The following is an 18,372-nucleotide window of genomic DNA, read 5'->3' on the forward strand; positions in this document are numbered from 1 at the left end:
AATCCAACGAGTACTACTAGTGGTCGCGGGAGTGTATACCTCGTTTTGTGAGTTCAATCCCGGCCGAACTCATGGCGGCCTTTTTTAAAATAATAACTTTGCTGCGAGCCAATATTGTACACGAGTAGTTTGAGTTTTGAAGTCGAACGGACGTGCGGCGCCACAATCTGGGTGCACTGGATAGCCTAGCCACGTGAACGGGTTTTCCTTCCCATCATCTCGTGGCTCGCGTGCTCGCCCTAGATGCACCTTGCTTGCAGCTTCCTCATCAGCTAGTAGCATATTTAAAGTAGCGCCTCCCAATTAAGCCCAAGGAGCCGAAAAAGCCTTGTGTGACATTGGGAATTGTGCAATATGGCTCTGTACGTAAAGTGCTACTAGTACTCTACTACTCTTTAGCTTGTGGCATTGCACGCATGGACTGCACTCCATTATCAGCTCTATAAAAGAAATTCCTCTTGATGTGATTTTTTTTAAGTGGAGGCAAAAGATTTGCCTCATCTCATTCATAAAGAAGGAACTACTAACAAAGTTCGAGGAGATCCATTACACCTCCACAAATTGAAGCGAAAAGCCTAGTCTCGCTGTATCAAATAACTCAAATGTTCTGCCCCCGCAGTAACCGTCGCTGATAAACAGGCTGCTAGTGTGTGCGTGAGAGGAGCGGCTGAGTAGGCCAGCTATGCACTTGAATAGAGAACCGAGAGTACCCACTACGCACACTGATAGTACAACGATGGTTCTAGAGAACAGTAGTACCCTCCACTTCCAACTGTAGCTCCTTGGCCCTGAGATTCAAGAGTTCAAAACTTGTGCACTATACTAGAAGTATAGTACATCGCACTACTAGTTGAGAAAGTAGTACTAGTACTGCTACAGTACGAGTACGTAGTAAATAATAGCCTCACCCCTTCGCTAAGGAATGATCGAGGAGCTACAGTTGGAAGGGATGAGGCCCTGCGGTTACTACATGCTTATCTCCTCCTCGCCAGTTCCCCTCCTCTCGAAGAGAAGGCAGTTCGTCGCTGCTCCAATGGATTCGCCATGCGGTTCTCCTCCTCGTCGGGGCCGAGAGACCTTGGACGGTGATCCTCTTGGAGAAATCGCACGCCGCTCCGATGTCCTCACTGCCGCAAGACTCGGTGCTTCCTGCACCAACTTTTTCAAGACGGTGCTTAAACAGGCTTGGGAAAAGGCCATGCTTGTTGGTCTTCCATGCGTCCTGGAGGAGAAGGTTCTTCTATGGGACAATCGTTCAAATAGTCCACTGCTCCCTAGCCATGGTTGCACGTTGACTCTTCTAGAGTTGCCACGTTGAGAGGTAGTCGGATTTTGTCCGATGAGCAGGTCAGTCATGGAGTTTGATCATGTAGTACTTAGTTATTCCATTTCCATCCCATAATTTCTCCGATGCCCACTGTCTTATATATAGGTCTGGTTCGGTGCCAACAAAGATTGTCTTGCATACTCTGGCCGGATACCACCATCATTTTACACAACATCCACAGAAGTGCGGCCGTTCCCGTAGACCCCTTCTCCACCATTGGGATCGGCCTTCCGGACTGGCTAGGCTTGAATACGTATGATGATGCCTACATGAGATTAAAGAAGATAGCAATTGCATACCCGGCGACAAAGTGACGTGGCTACGATGATTACTATCTCATCGCAGTATTCGACATAAGGATTGCCATTAATGCAAGAGGCAGGAACCACAGAGGCTGGCGCATGTTGGCCGTGACAGATTTGTACCCCTACATGTTTGAAGACGCCGTGCGCCATCTAGGTCGCATCTGCGCGGTGACAAGCCAGGGGACTTGTTTCATCTGGTTGCCATCCTACGGTACAAGAGATTACAAACAAAATGCACAAACCATCATTTGCATCCCTAATAGTACTCCATTATTTTGCAGGGACCAGTCATCCCCCAATCAAAATAAGATCGCCGATCCTAGATATGCATTTGCATATGCGATTCGGTCTAACCTGGAACCTTGTAGCTGACTTTGGCATATTGGGATCAACTATCTTAGCAGTCGTTACCCATGGTACCACTGATGTGCAACATGGTCACACAATCTACCACGATCGGACCATCACCATCTACCCAGGTATTCCATTTAGTATTATATTTTTTAACCCTCTCGCCTTCTCTTTCATTGTTGTACTACTTACTAGTACTAGTAGGAGTACTTTTTACCTTGGTGGGCGCGTATATCTAGCTAGGCCCTTGAAAACTTGAACCCACTAGCTGCCAACATTTTTGTTTTTCCATGTCTTACTATCTCATCCATGTAGCCAAGAGTGGCTATATATAATAAGTCGGTTATTTTACTTCCTCTATACCGGAGTAGTACTATTTGCTGCATAATATTACAAACCGCCATATTTGAGCACAACATTATTATGCATGGACCTTGACTATGTACGTCACCATGTGTCCAGATCTGAGATGCCGCGTGTACCAGATGAACAGCGCCGAGTTCGACCCCCGTGATGCTACGTGGGTGCCGAGGGACACTCTTGAACAATACTCGCTTTTCATTGGGGACAACTACCCCATTGTGAAGCGGATGCCACCTTCCATGCACGACACCGAAGGCCTTCCGTTCATGAAGCATGGTTGTGTCTTCAGTGCGCACCGCCGGATGAACGACATGCTCGGACACGCTATCCCTAATTTATACCGTTTCAGCTTGGATGAGTCTCCATCGTGTGGAACCAGACTAGAAAGTTGTGACAATGATTCCCGTTGCGCACCGCTATGGATCATGCCATCCATCAAGAACACTTGGGACTGGAACCTAGAGGAGGACATGTAGACCATCTATAATGTGTAAGTGGAGTATGGTAAATTGTGAACGGTAGCGCTGTGAATATAGGTAGACTAGTCATGCACAAATTTATCACATGACTTGGAGATGAACTTGTGTGGCATACTGACATTTGTCCTTTAGAATTTATTACTAGTAAATGTGTTATGTGTACGTGCAACTTGTGTGGTTGTTGCACAGGCTCCAACATTGTCGGTGGAAACGACACCTATGGGATCACTGTAATCCCTTCTACGGTCGCGAGGCGCGGGATCGTGAGAAGAGCGGGACTAGTGGGAGGCACAAAGGGGATTTACCCAGGTTCGGGCCGCAAAGATGCGTAAAACCCTACGATCCTGCTTGGTGGTGGTATTAGTGTTCTTGAGCTCTCGAACTAGCTCTGGGTGCTGCGGGGTTCGAAAGAGTCGAATCCCCTCTCAGTATGCCATGGGCCTCATTTTATAGGCGAAAGGGGCTGCCACAGTGGCACACAGGAGGTGTAAAGTGCTACAGTGCGTGGTTATCGCTAGCATTACAGGACGAGATGCATTAAATGTGGGGCTTAGGTGTCCTTCACTTTATCGGGGGAAAGGGGAGGCCCGTCCCGTCCGTCGCCGCCCCTCCTGTCTTCGACACGCGCCCCGACCAGCAACGCATGCAGTGCCATGTAGGCAGGCAGGCAGCTGAGGTGGCACGGTGGTGGAGTCTCCATGAAGGTTTGCATGCTGCCAAACAGGTGCCTACCCAGCTGGTAGGGTCGGTGGCTGCGTTATGAAAGGCGGCAGGAACTTGGCTCGTGCGGGCCTGGCAGTGCCCTTGCCGGGTGGCTCGGCAAGGGTCTTGCCGCGGCGCGCTCGCTTCCCCGGCAAGGATCTTGCCGGGGAGCCTTGTGGGCTTCTTTGGTGAGGATGGTTGCCTTCCTATCCTCTCTTGATCTTGATTGTTCTTTTGTCTTCACAAAGATCTGCATGCCACCACGGAGGTGCCTCCCGAACCCTGTCCCAATGCGACTACTCAGTGTTGGTAGGCTCGAAAGTGGCTCGCCCCGCGGGTGTGGACGAGCTGCCCCGGCAAGGATCTTACCGGGGCTGCTGAGGCCGCCCCCGGCAAGGGTCCATGCCGGGGCAACCTGTGTCGCCCGTGCGGCCTTCGTGGTCTTGGTCCCTTGTCATGTGCTTTGTTTGTTCCCGTGGTTTTGGCTTTTCTCCGGCTTCCCTCTCTTGACTTGCTCTTGTGTGGTTGCGGCATGTGGCTCTGACTGCCTGTGCACAAGTAAAGGGGTCAAAAAGCTGGGCCCCTACTTTTGTACACTGACAGGAGCCCCCGGGCCTGGGCCACAGATAAGCATAGCACATTGTTGGTCCAGGCCAAGAACTGTGCACGGGCAGTTGAGGCGGATTTTTTACTGCGACCACTGTTCCGCCCGCTACACTTCCCCACGACTCGTGTTGAACGTGCGACGTGGGGGTCGTGCGCGTGCATGACGTGGGTATGCTGGTGTCATCAGGTGGTGGACAATAAAGAGGCAGCTTGCGTGTCTCTTTGAGACCGCAGGGCCGCTTCCAATTTACTGCCCTTGCTCGGGAACCGTCGCTCCACGCGTCCCATTGCGTCCGCCCCTTGCGCCACGTTCGCTGCATGCGGAGCGAATGACAGGCGCAGGGGTCGTGGGTAGTCGCGCGCGTGCGGGTTGATTCCCTTGCGCCTTCAATGGAGCGGGGATGGCGATCGACGGCCCCGCTCGCTGTCATCTCAAGAGGCCGGATTGGCTGGGAGGGGGCGGCCGAGCCTCGCCCCTGCCTCTTTATAAGGAGGGGAGCGAGAGGGACGGTGCCTCCCAGCTCTTCGCCATCCGCCCTCCCCCATTCCCGCTTCCTTTCTTCTTCTGCCATGGCGAGGGGGCGTGGTGATGCCTCATCAGTGGTGGAGAGGGTCTCGGCCAGGCAGCGCATCACTCCTCCCTAGGAACTCGTAGCAGCGGAGTCGGCCGCTAGAGGGAGGGGGAGAGAGCGAGGCCGAGGCCGCCGCGGAGCCCGGGGAGAGGAGGACGGGGTGGTAGATCCACCTCGCCCCCTCCAGCAGCCCTTCCTTCGATGGAGGGCCACGCTAGGGACAATCCCTGCGAATTCTTCGTCAGGCTGCGCCATCGGCCACGCCGTCGCCTCCGCCTTCCGACCCCGTTTGCACGGGAGATGGAGCTGGATCCACCACAGGCGCTATGGCTGCACATGAGGGGCTGCGGTAACAGTGGTACGTTGGTCGACGTCGAGTTCCCCGCCCCCCACGTCATGTATCTCCACCGAGGGTGGAAAACCTTTGATCGCCTCCACAGCTTGACGGACGGGCTCGCTCTCCATTTCAAGCTAATGGAGGGTGGCCTCCTCTCTGTCAAGATCTTCGGGCACTTCGGGACCCGTGTGAGGTGCTGTGTAGAGAGCTCCTCCGATGATGAAGAGTCCTCCTAAAGTGAGAGTGGCGAGGAAGACAACGACAGTGACAACGAGGGCAGCGAGCGGCAGGATGACGGGTCCTTCTAGGTGTCAGGTGTCGCCCCGAGTGGCACCGGCGGCCCCATCATTCGTGTCGCCGGCTCCTTGAACTTCTCGGGGTCGCCTCCTTGGGCGGCTGGCATAGGGAGGCCGCGGAAGAGGAAGAGGATGGGTGGCGAGGCCGTCAAGTCGGAGTACGCGGACACCGACTCCTTCGTCGCGTGTGGGCGTCCTGTCGCCTCGTCTTCGAGCTCTGCCTCCGGCGCCGTCACCGCCATTCAGCCTTCGGACGGCCTCTGAGATGTTCTCTCAGTGTCTCCTGCCACTCGTAGCTCGCCTAGGCGCCCCTTTTGCCCTTCTGCTTTCTTGCTCCATTTCCTGAGGAGAGGGACAAGAAAGGGATTACGGGCATCTTATATCTTTTTAGTCTTGTAAGCCTTCGGGCCCTTGTTAGCTTTAGAACTTGTAATCTCCTTGCTCATGTTTTTCATTTCGTATGAACTGTACCTGTATGGGATGTTTTTTTAATGAAAAAGGGACGTTTGCCGGGATTTTCGTTCGTGGGGAAAAACCCACGGCAAGGGATGAATCCTTGCCATCTTTCAAGATAAATGTTTTTTTCCTGGCAACATGCCTTGCCGTTCCCCACCTTGCTCAGCCCTTCCCACGCCCTTGGCAGGGGTAGGGATGAGGTGGAATTAGGCACCTCGTTCCTCCCCTTTGCCTCCGCGGCTACAACCAGATTCATACCCAGGGGATAATCCTTGGGCGCCGGAAAGAGGGAGCAGGGTAGCTTAGAGATAGAACGGGGTTTCACGCATCCCAGTCCATAACGAAACGCATGATTGAAGATAAACGACTTATCTGGATCCGCAACCCTCGGCGACCTTGGCTTGCCGCGGAGAGATCTTCGTTCTTGCAGCCCCGGGCAACTCTGGCTTGCCGGGGCCCGGGCGCCGGTCTGCTCCTTTCCCTCCAGAGTAGCTTCGCAAGAATACTTACGTGCCCTGCAAACCAAAGAAGACAGGGAAGGACAGAGACGCATACTCGACCTCTAGGCTAGGGGTTAGCCTCCGTTTAAGCACTATCAACCCTAACCAAGGAAGAGACTCAACCTAGCATGCATGCTATAACTTAGGGCGCCAGCGCTTCGTTTATTTATGCTCAGGGTCTGCGCCTGGCTTTGCACAGAGGGTTACATGCCTTGACGGCAAAGCTTGTACAAAAGTATGGCTTGACGAGGGACCCGGCAGCCGTGCCTTACGGGTAAAACTTGCGAAGATGCTCGATGTTCCAGGAATTGCTCACTGGGACGGCATCTTCAGTCTCCAGGCGGACCGCGCCGGGCCTGGTAACTTGTGTTACCCGATAAGGTCCTTCCCACTTCGGCGTCAACTTGTTGGAATTCTTTGCCGACTGAACGTGCCGAAGAACAAGGTCGCCTTCCTCAAAGCTCCAGGCATGAACCTTGCAGCCATGGTAGCAGCGCAAAGCTTGCTGGTAGCATGCTGCTCTCACAGCCGCTCGGAGACGATCTTCCTCGAGAAGCGTTGCGTCATCTTGCCACAGTTGCTCTTGCTCAAACTCGTCGTAAGCGAGCACTCGGTGTGAGCCATATATGAGCTCCGTGGGGACAACTGCTTCTACCCTGTAAACCAGGGCAAAGGGTGTCTGGTCGTTGGCTCGATTTGGCGTTGTTCTGATCGACCAAAGAACCACCGGCAACTCCTCAATACAGCCCCTTCCGCTCCTGCGTAGCCTGTCAAAAGTCTTCGTCCACAAGCCTCGCAGGACTTCAGTGTTTGCTCTCTCCGCTTGGCCATTGCTTCGTGGATGCGCCACGGAAGCAAAATAGACCCTGTTGCAGAGATCCTCAATGTACTGCATGAAGGCATGGCTTGTGAACTGTGTGCCGTTGTCGGTGATGATCTTGTTGGGCACCCCAAAATGGCAAACTAGTCCCTTGAAGAACTTGATGGCTGACTGCGCCGTCACCTTCCTCACTGCCTCCACCTCTGGCCACTTTGTGAACTTGTCGATGGCAACGTACAAGTACTCAAAGCCCCCGACGGCGCGAGGGAAAGGGCCCAAGATGTCGAGCCCCCAGACCGAGAAGGGCCAGGAGAGAGAGATGGTTTGAAGGGCTTGGGTTGGTTGATGAAGCTTCTTCGAATGGAACTGGCACGCTTCACACTTGGTTACTAGTGCTGTTGCATCTTGGAGGGCGGTGGGCCAGAAGAAACCCTGCCGGAAAACCTTGCCGACAAGGGCCCTTGACCCTATGTGGGAGTCACATATACCCCCATGTATCTCTGCCAGCAGCTTTAGTCCTTCCTCTCGGGAGATGCACATCAATTTCAACCCATTCGGTCTTCTCCTGTATAGCATGTTATCAACGAAGTGGTACAAAGCAGACTGGCGGGCTACTCTTTCCACTTTTTCCTGTTCCTCAGGAAGCTCCCCTTTTTGAAGGAATCGAACGGTGTGCTGTGCCCATTGAGGGAGTCCTGGATTAGGGGGTATTGTCGGTGTTCTGGGAACGGGGGTCCCCAGACTTGCTTGCCTTCGGCCTGCGGCGTGGCTCAAGGGGCGGCCCGGCGCGGCCCATCTTCATCAGCACGAGCTCAACACCCTCGCGAGGGGCCAAGCCTCGCGGGGCGGACAACAGGAAGCTTCCTCAGGCACGGCCTCGTCAGGCTGGCTCGTGAGGAGGTGGAGAGATCAAGGCGGGGTACCTCACGAGGTGCCCATGATGCAAGCCACGACGACCAAAGCCAGGCGGGCGCCAGGCAGGCGCCGGCCGGCGCAGAGTCCTTGTTTCCTCTTTGGTGTATAGGGAGCAAGCGCAGGCAAGAGTATCAAGCAAAGGCGGCCATTTCGGTGCAACAAGACCAAGACCAGTAGAACGGCAGGATGGAGGTCATCGTGGAGCCCAAGCCGGCGTCACCACCCGAGCCTTTGGCAGGCGAGGACCAACTTTAGTCAGGATAAGTGTACTAGATGTTCCCCTTCAAAATGGCCAATTGTTGGCGCCCTTCCCGCTCAATATTTGGGAAGAGGCCCAGGGCCCTTGCCTATAAATAGGACTAGCCACTCTCAAGGAGAGGAACGGATCGAACCTTAGCTAGAACCACCGGCTAGAGCGACTGAACTCCCTCTAGCAGTTCATCGCACCAGTCAAGAACAAACCCTCGCGAGGTTGTTCTTCCTTGTATTGTTCATCATCAGCCCAAGAGGCAATCCACCACACCACACACTGGAGTAGGGTATTACACCACAATGGTGGCCTGAACCAGTATAAACCCTGTGTCTCTTGTGTTGTTCCTTTCATAGTTTAGATCCTAGCGAGGCGGTGAGGTGCAGGTAGGTAGATGGCGATATCTCCGCACGCACCCCAGTGTTCGAATCTAGTGGGTCTGCCAGAACCCGAAATCCGATATTTGGCGTGCCAGGTAGGGGTGCGCCGAAATTCGTCTTCCGTCGCCCTGTTCTTCATCGACCATCGCATCCATGTCAGACGCTCGTCGGGCCCGCACTGAGCGTTGTGCCGCTCTCGCTTCCTGCGTCGCCCAGACGTCCCCCGTCGGTGGCCGCTCCCGCCGTTCCCCAACGCCTGCCGTCAACGCCGCCACCGGCCTGGCGGGGAATGAGCAGCAAGCATCGTCCCAACACCCGTCCATGAGGCGAGACGGCCGCACTGCTACTCCCTCGCTCGCCCCAACTGGTTCTTCATCCCGCGCGCCCCACGAGGCCATGGAGGCTCGAGCTGCACTCATGATGGCAAACGAGCTCCTGCGCTACTGCCCAGTCGACGACTTCTATGAAGAGTGGCTCGACCACATCGCTGAGCTCGTCCGTGCCGTAGGGGGATCCCCCGCGCCGTCCTTCTCGCTACACCACGCCCCGCCCCGTATGGGAGATGAAGCTCCGGGGGCGCCTCAGCCGCCTCCCCCTCAAGAAGGCGCCCTGGCCCCAAGGCGCGTGGCATCTGAGCGGAACCCGCTCCGTCCGGCGCCAGCGCAGCAAGAGCGGAGCTGCCAAGAGGTCCCTCGCCCCCAAGAAGCTGCCCGAGTGCTCCCTGCTCCGGTCCGTCGCGACCGCGCTCCTGTTCTATCACGCCAAGACCCCGCGCTGCTCCTAGCTGCAGCGCATGGGGACTCGCAAGTCCAAGCTCCTCGTCACCAAAGGCCTCCCATGGCCACAGCAGGCTGCCTCGCCTTCACCACCGAGCTGCACAGCGTCGCGGGGCCCTGCAAGTTCAAGCCAGACCTGCATCCTCGCTACGTCGGCACGGCCGACCCTACGGAGTTCCTCCAGCTCTACGAGTTGGGCATCAAAGCTACCAACAGGGACGAAAAGGTCACGGCGAACTGGTTTCCCATGGCACTCAAGGACGGGGCCCGCACCTGGCTCCTGAACCTGGCTCCTGGCACGATCTCCTTCTGGGATGAGATGCGCACCCGTTTCATCGCCAACTTCCAAGGTACTCGCGACTGGCCGCCTGCCGTGAGCGACATGCGCCGCATCAAGCAGCAACCAGGGGAGACCCTGCAGAAGTACATCTAGCGCTTAAACAACGCATGTCTCAAGATTCCCAAGGTGGCTGAGGAGGCCATCATCTCAGCCTTCTCCGATGGCGTGCGCGACATCAAGATGAAGGAGGAGCTGGCGATGCATGAAGATCTGTGCACTTCCTTGGAGCTGTTTAACTTGGCGACCAAGTGTGCCAGGGCTGAGGAAGGGTGCCTTTCCCTCCTCGAGCTGCCAGCCGCAGACCCAGAAGAGAAGAAATCCAAGGCCAAGGACGTGAAGCGCAAGGGGGCTGCCGTGCTCACGGCAGAGCCAGACACCAAGCGAGGCAGAGATCAGCCCGAGTCTTTCAAAGGCAGCCGGTACTATGTGTACCACGACCTCCACACCCACAACACCAACGAATGTCAAGAGCTCCGAGCCGTGCGAGAAGGGAGGATCGGCCGACGCCCCAACCGCAATGATCGAGGCTACGGCCGAGGAGGAGGAAGAAATGCAGGACGTTGGGAAGACCGCAGCCCTCGCCAAGGGTGGCGCGATCGACCTCGCGAGGATCGCTGGCAAGATCAGCCTCGTGAGGGAGACTGGAGGGATCAGCCTCGCAAGGATCGTCCGCAAGGAAACGTAGGCCTCCCTCCACTGTCGCCGCAGCCAAGGAGAAACGAGGACCATCATCAGGACGAGGGGGCTGGGGGCTTCCAGGAGCTGCACGCGATCGCCTGCATCCTGGGCGGAGCTCAAGCCCCAGCCTCTCAACGCATCTTCAAGCAGTTTGCCCGCGAAGTGAATGCAGTCCTGCCCAGGCTCGAAGCCACGCGCCCTCTCAGGTGGTCGGCGTGCGCCATCACGTTCAGCTCAGCGGATCAGCTCAAGTGCGCAGCCAGAACTAGAGTCCTCACGATGCTTTGCTCCCCAGTCATCAGCAACGTGCAAGTCACTAGGACCCTCATCGACGGCGGGGCCGGGCTCAGCGTCCTGTCCGTGAAGACATTCAACAATCTCCAAGTGCCTTATGATCAGCTTCATCCAACCAAGCCTTTCTCCGGAGTCACCGATGGCTCCACAGTTCCGATTGGGCAGGTCCGCCTCCCTGTCACCTTCGGGGAGCGCAACAACTAACGCACCGAGCTCATCAACTTCAATGTCGCCCACATTCGCCTGCCATACAACGCCATCCTCGGGTACCCAGCTCTCACCAAGTTCATGGCCGTGACTCATCACGGCTACAACGTCCTCAAGATGCCAGGAAGTGGCGGAGTCATCACGGTGCCCTATGAAGAAAGAGATGCAGTGTGCTCCCTGGAGCGAGCTCTTCAGGCCGCATCACTTGAAAACCCAGATCCTGGGAGCGAGAGGCTCCCTGAGACTGCTCCCAAGAAGAAGAAGACATCGCCAGGCCCGACCTCTCAGGAGGCAGGCCCCTCAGGGTCTGCGCCTGCTCAAGGGGCACCTCCTTCTATCGCATAGGAAGGCGCGCCTGGCGCCCTCCTCAAGCAGGGCTCGGGGGCTCCCTCTTGGAGGGCCACCGACCTTGCTAAGGCCACGAGGGAGGCGCTTGGGCACCACTTGGAGGCGTGTTTCAGAGCACGTTTCCCTCAGGAAGGAGCAGGGCAAGGAGGGCCAAAGCCTCAGGAGTTCGTCAGTCAGGTCACACAGGAGTTGCAAGAGTCAAGAGTCATGAGTGGCACCCGCCGCTCACCCACCACAGCTCCCCATCCAGGTGAGGATGGTGGGCTGCGCGCCTGCGTCGGCATCCCAGGGCTCAACCGAGCCGCCTCTCTGGAGCGCTTCTGGCCCTCACGCATGGGGTGCTGCGAAGGCCCACCCCACAGCTACGTTCGCATGACCTACGGCTTGCCGAACGTGGCTGCTGTGCGCTAGCGCCTCATGGGAAGCATCCTGGAGGCTCAGGAGGCCAGGCGTTCCGCAGTCCTGGTGGAGATGGAGATGGTTCGCGAGGAGCCACCAGCGCCTCCGGAGCCTCTAGAGGCTACTGGGCCTGGAGGCTCGTGAAGATCGGCTCCCGCAGCCCATTACGTCTGCTACTTCAACACCCCTTCACCTTCAACGCTATCAGGTGACGTCCTTCAAGTTTCGTTTCCAGCTGGGAGCACCCTCAGGGCTGCATCATTCCCAGGCCACGTGGGTCCGTCCCTGCGGCGTGTATCCCTTTTTGTTCATGTTTTTAGCTTACCTTGTTGGGGGCGCCCTTCGGGATGCATGATCCCCAAGTCGCTCGGGTCAGACCCAGCGGCATGTACCCCTCTTGCGTTTATTTTCGGGCTATGCATTCGACACATCATGCTTGTTAAATTGATGCCTGTCAGCGGCACCTTTTCTTCCTTCACGTCGGCCGCTTGCACGTTAAAGGGGGGTACCTGAGCATCACGACTCAGGGAACCTACCGGCTCTCCAGCCCTCACCCTCTGGCTTTGTCCACGGCATCGCGACCTGGCAAACCAGCGATGGCTGAGACCCGCTCGAGGGCCGGGACCCGAGGACGTAGAGCGTCGGCATCTAACCAAGCTTGAGTGTTAAAGGGGGGGTACCTGAGCATCGCGACTCAGGGCTCCTACCGGCTCTCTAGCCCTCACCCTCTGGCTTTGTCCATGGCATCGCGACCTGGCAAACCAGCGACGGCTGAGACCCGCTCGAGGGCCGGGACACGAGGACGTAGAGCATCGGCATCTAACCAAGCTTGCGCGTTAAAGGGGGGGTACCTGAGCATCGCGACTCAGGGCTCCTACCGACTCTCCAGCCCTCACCCTCTGGCTTTGTCCACGGCATCGCGACCTGGCAAACCAGCAACGGCTGAGACCCGCTTGAGGGCCGGGACCTGAGGACGTAGAGCACCGGCATCTAGCCAAATTTGCAGGAACACATCATAAGTTAAGGCCCAGAGCCAGGCGCAACCCGCCTTGAGGTAGGGCCCTGTCAGTCCCACGTTGGCTCACGAATGCCCAGATACACCTCCTCAGGCCCTACCGTGCCAGCCATGTGTCAGGGCGGGGTTGTACACGCCCCGGGGGCTCCTCCCGAAGAGGAGCCCCCTCCCACGCACCAGTGGAAGCACCATGCTCCCTGCTGGCTGACGACACTGCCGAGGAGAGGCTATGCCCGTACACATACGGAAGCGCTATGCTCCGCGCTGGTGATAAACAACTGAGGGTGGCCCCCGGCCGCACCAACCTCAGGGAGCCCAGAGCTCAGTGTCCGGCCTCATCGCAACGCCTCCCCTTGGGAGTGCCGCACGAGGGGGCTGGGCACGGGGGCTGCGCCTGGGTCACGCCCAGACATACGCCACCTAGCCAGGCCCCTCGGGCCTGGTTCGTCACGCGTCTCTCCCCGAGCGGAGCCAAGGTACGAAGGACATTTGAGCGTCAAGGGGGACTCCTGAGCATCACGACTCAGGAGCCTAACTGGTCACGTAGCCCCTCACTCCTTAGTTCCAAAAGGCTAACGACGGTTGAGGTATGCGCGGGGTCGGGCTCTGTAGACGTGGAATGACAGATTCACCCACACATCTCACCTCCCTACTTGTTGTTCGTGCGCTAAGGGGGACTCCTGAGCATCGCGACTCAGGAGCCTAACTTGTCACGTAGCCCCTCACTCCTTGGTCCCGTCTTGGTTTCCGGTCGGGGCTAACGGCGGCTGAGGTATGCGCGGGGCCGGGCTCTGACGGCGTAGAACATAAGCAAGTAGGAAGAGCGCAAATTTCAAGGAATTCAAAAGCAAATATTACAGTCCATAACTGTTATCACTACACCAAACACAAGTTTAAACGCCTCCCCGAGGCACGATGCATGTTGCAGGAGCTGAAAGCAGAACAGGAGCCACAACGAGTCATTTGTTGGCGGCAGAGCTAGCTGCAGGTACGGCAGCGCCTCGCTTCGGCTTGGTGCTGAAGGCCCGGAACTTCGACAGCAGAGCCTCCGCATGACCCTTTACGGCCTCAGCAGCGGCAGCGGCAGCGGCAAGCTCGCCGCTCGCTGGCTCCAGCAGGCTGTCGAGGTCGACATTGGGATCGCGAAGGTAGACGTGGGTAAGGACCCGCGTCAGCGCTGCAGAAGACAGGACACGCGCCTCAGCCTCAGTCGTAGGGCCAAGGCCAAGGGTGACATCTTCAAGAGCACGGACCAGGAAGGGGAGCATCTTGGTGGGACCGTCCTCGGCACCAGTCAGCGGGCTTTCCAGGCCGCTGTCGTAAAGCGACCTCAGCAAGCCACGAGCCTTCACCTCCATCTCCGTGAAGGACTCACGGTTCTTGGCAAGGACCCGCGCCTTGCCATCCAGCTCGACCGTCCACGCCTCCAACTCCTGCTCCAGTGGGCCCAAGCGGTCACGATGCTTGTTAAGCTTGGCGCCTCGGTCCTTGACGGCCGCCTCGCGAGCCTTCAAGTCTTCCTCCTTCTCTTGGCGAACACGGGCCTCCTTGGCAAGCTGGTCGCGCAGGCCCTGCAGCTTGCTCTCCAGTGCCTTGTAGCGACCTTGGGCATCGGCCGCCTCCCCCAAGGCGGCGTCGCGAGCAACCTTCACCTCAAGGACAACCAGCTTTTCCTCATCGCAAGCCGCCGAGGCCTGAACCAGCGCCGCTCAAATCAAAGCATCAGAAAGAATCCAGCAAGAAGCCACCTCCAAGCACCTGGCCACCAAGCGAGGGTCGGCGCCCAGAAGATCTTGCCGCAGCCGGTCCAGTTCAACAGCAGCACGATCCAGGACAGTGGAAGGATTCAGAGAGACAGTAGTTGGTGGAGTAGGAGGAGAGGACGGCAGCATAACCGTAGGCGGGACTTGCTGCGCCACAACAGTTGTGGCGGTGGCATCAGGCAAGGATACCTCAGGAGTCGCTTGGGCCATGGGGACTGAGCTCGCCCCAGCCAGCTCCACCAGGCCTCGCGAGGACGACCGGGCAGGAGAGGCCCGTGCCTTGCAGTCACCTCCTTTCGCGGGCAGAGGCGCTGCCCCAGACAGAACCTCAGGAGTCCCCTCCAGCTTCATCGCCGCAGGCGTCAGCCTAGCCAAGAGATACGGACATCAAGCCTCAGCGACAAAACAGGGAATAAAACAGGAATCAAGCACTTACTGGTTGCCGCTCGCGAGCTCGAGCAACCTCCGGCCGTACTTGAAGCCCGAGAGCCAGCTGCTGGGATCAGCCTCGAGGGGCTCAGAAGCAGGAGGCGCGTCTGCGGGTCGCCTCGGAGCCGGGGCAGACCCGAGGGGGACCAGCCCGGTCCTGTCCTTCTTCCGGATTGGGGGCAAGCTCTCACCGCCCCGCTCGTCGCCATACTCGTTGTCGCTCAGCGAGAGGCAGAGAACACGGGACATGCGCCAGGGGAGGGGCGCTCTCGACTCCCCGTCGATAGCCTCAGAGTCAGGGCCTCCTTCCCGCTCCTCTTCGCTGGAGTCGCCGGAGGACACATCCACCGTCGCCAGGGCCGCCGGGTCCTCGGCAATCTCCGTGGGCACGGGCCCGTCCCCATTGAAGACGGTCATGGAGTCCACCACCCGCTCCCAACCATCTCGAAGGAACAGGGATACAGGGGCGCCGTCCAGCCTCGCCACGTCTCCTCCGACCAAAGATTGAAGGACCGCGGCCAGATCTTCGTCGGCCAAGACTGCGGGGCTCAGGCAGGGCCTGCACAGCAGAAGCGAGTACTTGTGAAACGGGGCCACCTGTTGCTCCAGGAACTCCCTCAGGAGCGACGCACCAGTCAGCTTCGCCATCGCCATGTTGCTCGGCCTCAGATCCGCGTCCATCGTCTCCAACACCGGCTTTGCGCGGGGGTCCACAAGTTCCGCGCGAGACCAATTATCGGAGCTCGTGGGCTGCTCTGTGGGCAGAATCAGCCGAGGGTGGATGCACTCAGCATCTACCATGACCCACTTGCTCCTGAATCCCTCAATCCTCTTCCCGCGCTTCGAGATGGCGTTGGAGCCGCCATACACGACAAAGCTCGCGCACGCGGAGAAGGGACCACGAGAAGGCCGGAGGGAGAAGTAGTGGCACAGCAAGGCCACTGAGGGCTGCACTCTGACGTGAGCCTCGCAATAGTTGGCGAAGATCGCCAGAAGAAGAACAGAGTTGGGGTGGAGGTGCAGAGCTTGCAGGTTGTAGTGGCGGAGGACAGAGAGGAAGAACTCAGAAAAAGGAGGCACCAGACCGGTAGCGATGGCGCTTACAAAGAGCGGATAGAAGGTGCTCCCTCGGCCCTCGGGAAGGGCGGCGCCGGCCTTGAACACCTTTGCCCCGTCGATGCCTTGCGCCGCCACCATCCGGTGCATCTGGGCAAGGCTCGTCTCCGACATGTTCGGCGAGTCCAAGGCGGGTGAGTACCAAGCTTCGGCCGGGGTCTGGCGAGGCGCCATGTCTTGCTAGGGTGCGTGGTCGAAGCAAGATCTGAAGATTTTGGAGGCAGAAAGGAAGGGAGCAAGAAAGGGGATCTGGGCAATGACTGGAGGAGGCAAGGGAAGCAAAGCCTGGGCAGATTCCGCTCTTTTGTTGATTCATGCAGTTGCTAATGCACCCACGACCAACCAACTACCACGCGGCGCCCAAGGCCGCAGCCTGTTAGGGCTCGCGACGCTTCGCAGTTGCCCCTTCGCTTTTCTGCTCAGCCAAGTCCGGGCGGGCCTTGGGCCCGGGGGTTACTGTCGGTGTTCTGGGAACGGGGGTCCCCAGACTTGCTTGCCTGCAGCCTGCGGCGTGGCTCAAGGGGCGGCCCAGCGCGGCCCATCTTCATCAGCATGAGCTCAAGACCCTCGCGAGGGGCCAAGCCTCACGGGGCGGACGACAGGAAGCTTCCTCAGGCACGGCCTCATCAAGCTGGCTCGCGAGGAGGCAGAGAGATCAAGGCGGGGTACCTCATGAGGTTCCCATGACGCAAGCCATGACGACCAAAGCCAGGCGGGCGCCAGGCGGGCGCCGACCTGCGCAGAGTCCTTGTTTCCTCTTTGGTGAATGGGGAGCAAGTGCAAGCTAGAGTATCAAGCAAAGGCGGCCATTTCGGTGCAACAAGACCAAGACCAGCAGAACGGCAGGGCGGAGGTCATCGCGGAGCCCAAGCCGGCGTCACCACTAGAGCCTTTGGAAGGCGAGGACCAACTTTAGTCAGGATAAGTGTACTAGATGTTCCCCTTCAAAATGGCCAATTGTTGGCGCCCTTCTCGCTCAATATTTGGGAAGAGGCCCAGGGCCCTTGCCTATAAATAGGACTAGCCACTCTCAAGGCGAGGGACGGATCGAACCTTAGCCAGAACCACCGGCTAGAGTGACTGAACTCCCTCTAGCAGTTCATTGCGCCAGTCAAGAACAGACCCTCGCAAGGCTGTTCTTCCTTGTATTGTTCATCATCGGCCCAAGAGGCAATCCACCACACCACACACTGGAGTAGGGTATTACACCACAATGGTGTCCAGAACCAGTATAAACCCTGTGTCTCTTGTGTTGTTCCTTTCATAGTTTAGATCCTAGCGAGGCGGTGAGGTGCAGGTAGGTAGAGGGCGAAATCTCCACGCGCACCCTAGTGTTCGAATCTAGTGGGTCTGCCGGAACCCAAAATCCGACAGGTATCCGGACAGCCGGACTATATACATCGTTCGGACTATTGAAGCGTGAAGATACAAGACACAAGACTCCGACCCGTGTCCGGATGGGACTCTCCTTTGCGTGGGAGACAAGCTTGGTGATCCGGATATTATATTTCCTTCCTTGTAACCGACTCCATGTAAACCCTAGTCCTCTCAAGTGTCTATATAAACCGGAGAGGATGGTCGTTAGAGGGCCGATGACAATTACAATCATACCATCATAGGCTAGCTCTTAGGGTTTAGCCTCAACAATCTCATGGTAGATCTACTCTTGTACTACTCATATCTTCAATATTAATCAAGCAGGAAGTAGGGTTTTACCTCCATCGAGAGTGCCCGAACCTGGGTAAACATTGTGTCCCTTGCTTCCTGTTACCATCAGCCTAAGACGCACAGATAGGGACCCCCTACCCGAGATCCGCCGGTTTTGACCCTAACATTGGTGCTTTCATTGAGAGTTCCTCTGTGTCGTCGCTTCAGGGCTCGATGGCGTCTTCAGTCGCTAACAACACGGTCCAGGGCGAGACTTTTCTCCTCGGACAGATCTTTGTGTTCGGCGGCTTTGCACTGCGGGCCAACTCGCTTGGTCATCTTAAGCAGATCGACTGCTATGCCTCTGGCCACCAGATCAGGTTTGGAAACTTGAACTACACGGCGGATATTCGCGGAGACTTGATATTCAACGGATTTGACCCTGTGCTAGGAGCACGGGACAGTCACGCTGAGCACGGCCTAGACCTGCTGTCGGACAATGCTCGGGACATTACCCCTGCAGTGGCCCGGATCTAAATCCGGAGCAGGTTGCGTTTCCCAAGGACGGAGGTGTAGACCCCGCCCCACAGGCCGCATACTCATCGGTGGTGGAGCCAAAAACAGGTCTCACCTCTGTGGAGGCCTGTAACCCCAGGCCCCCGGACTTGTATCTGGTTGTTGGTTCCGGTCCACATACCCTC

Source organism: Triticum aestivum, chromosome 2B, assembly GCF_018294505.1.
Source record: "Triticum aestivum cultivar Chinese Spring chromosome 2B, IWGSC CS RefSeq v2.1, whole genome shotgun sequence".
NCBI classification, from domain to species: Eukaryota; Viridiplantae; Streptophyta; class Magnoliopsida; order Poales; family Poaceae; genus Triticum; species Triticum aestivum.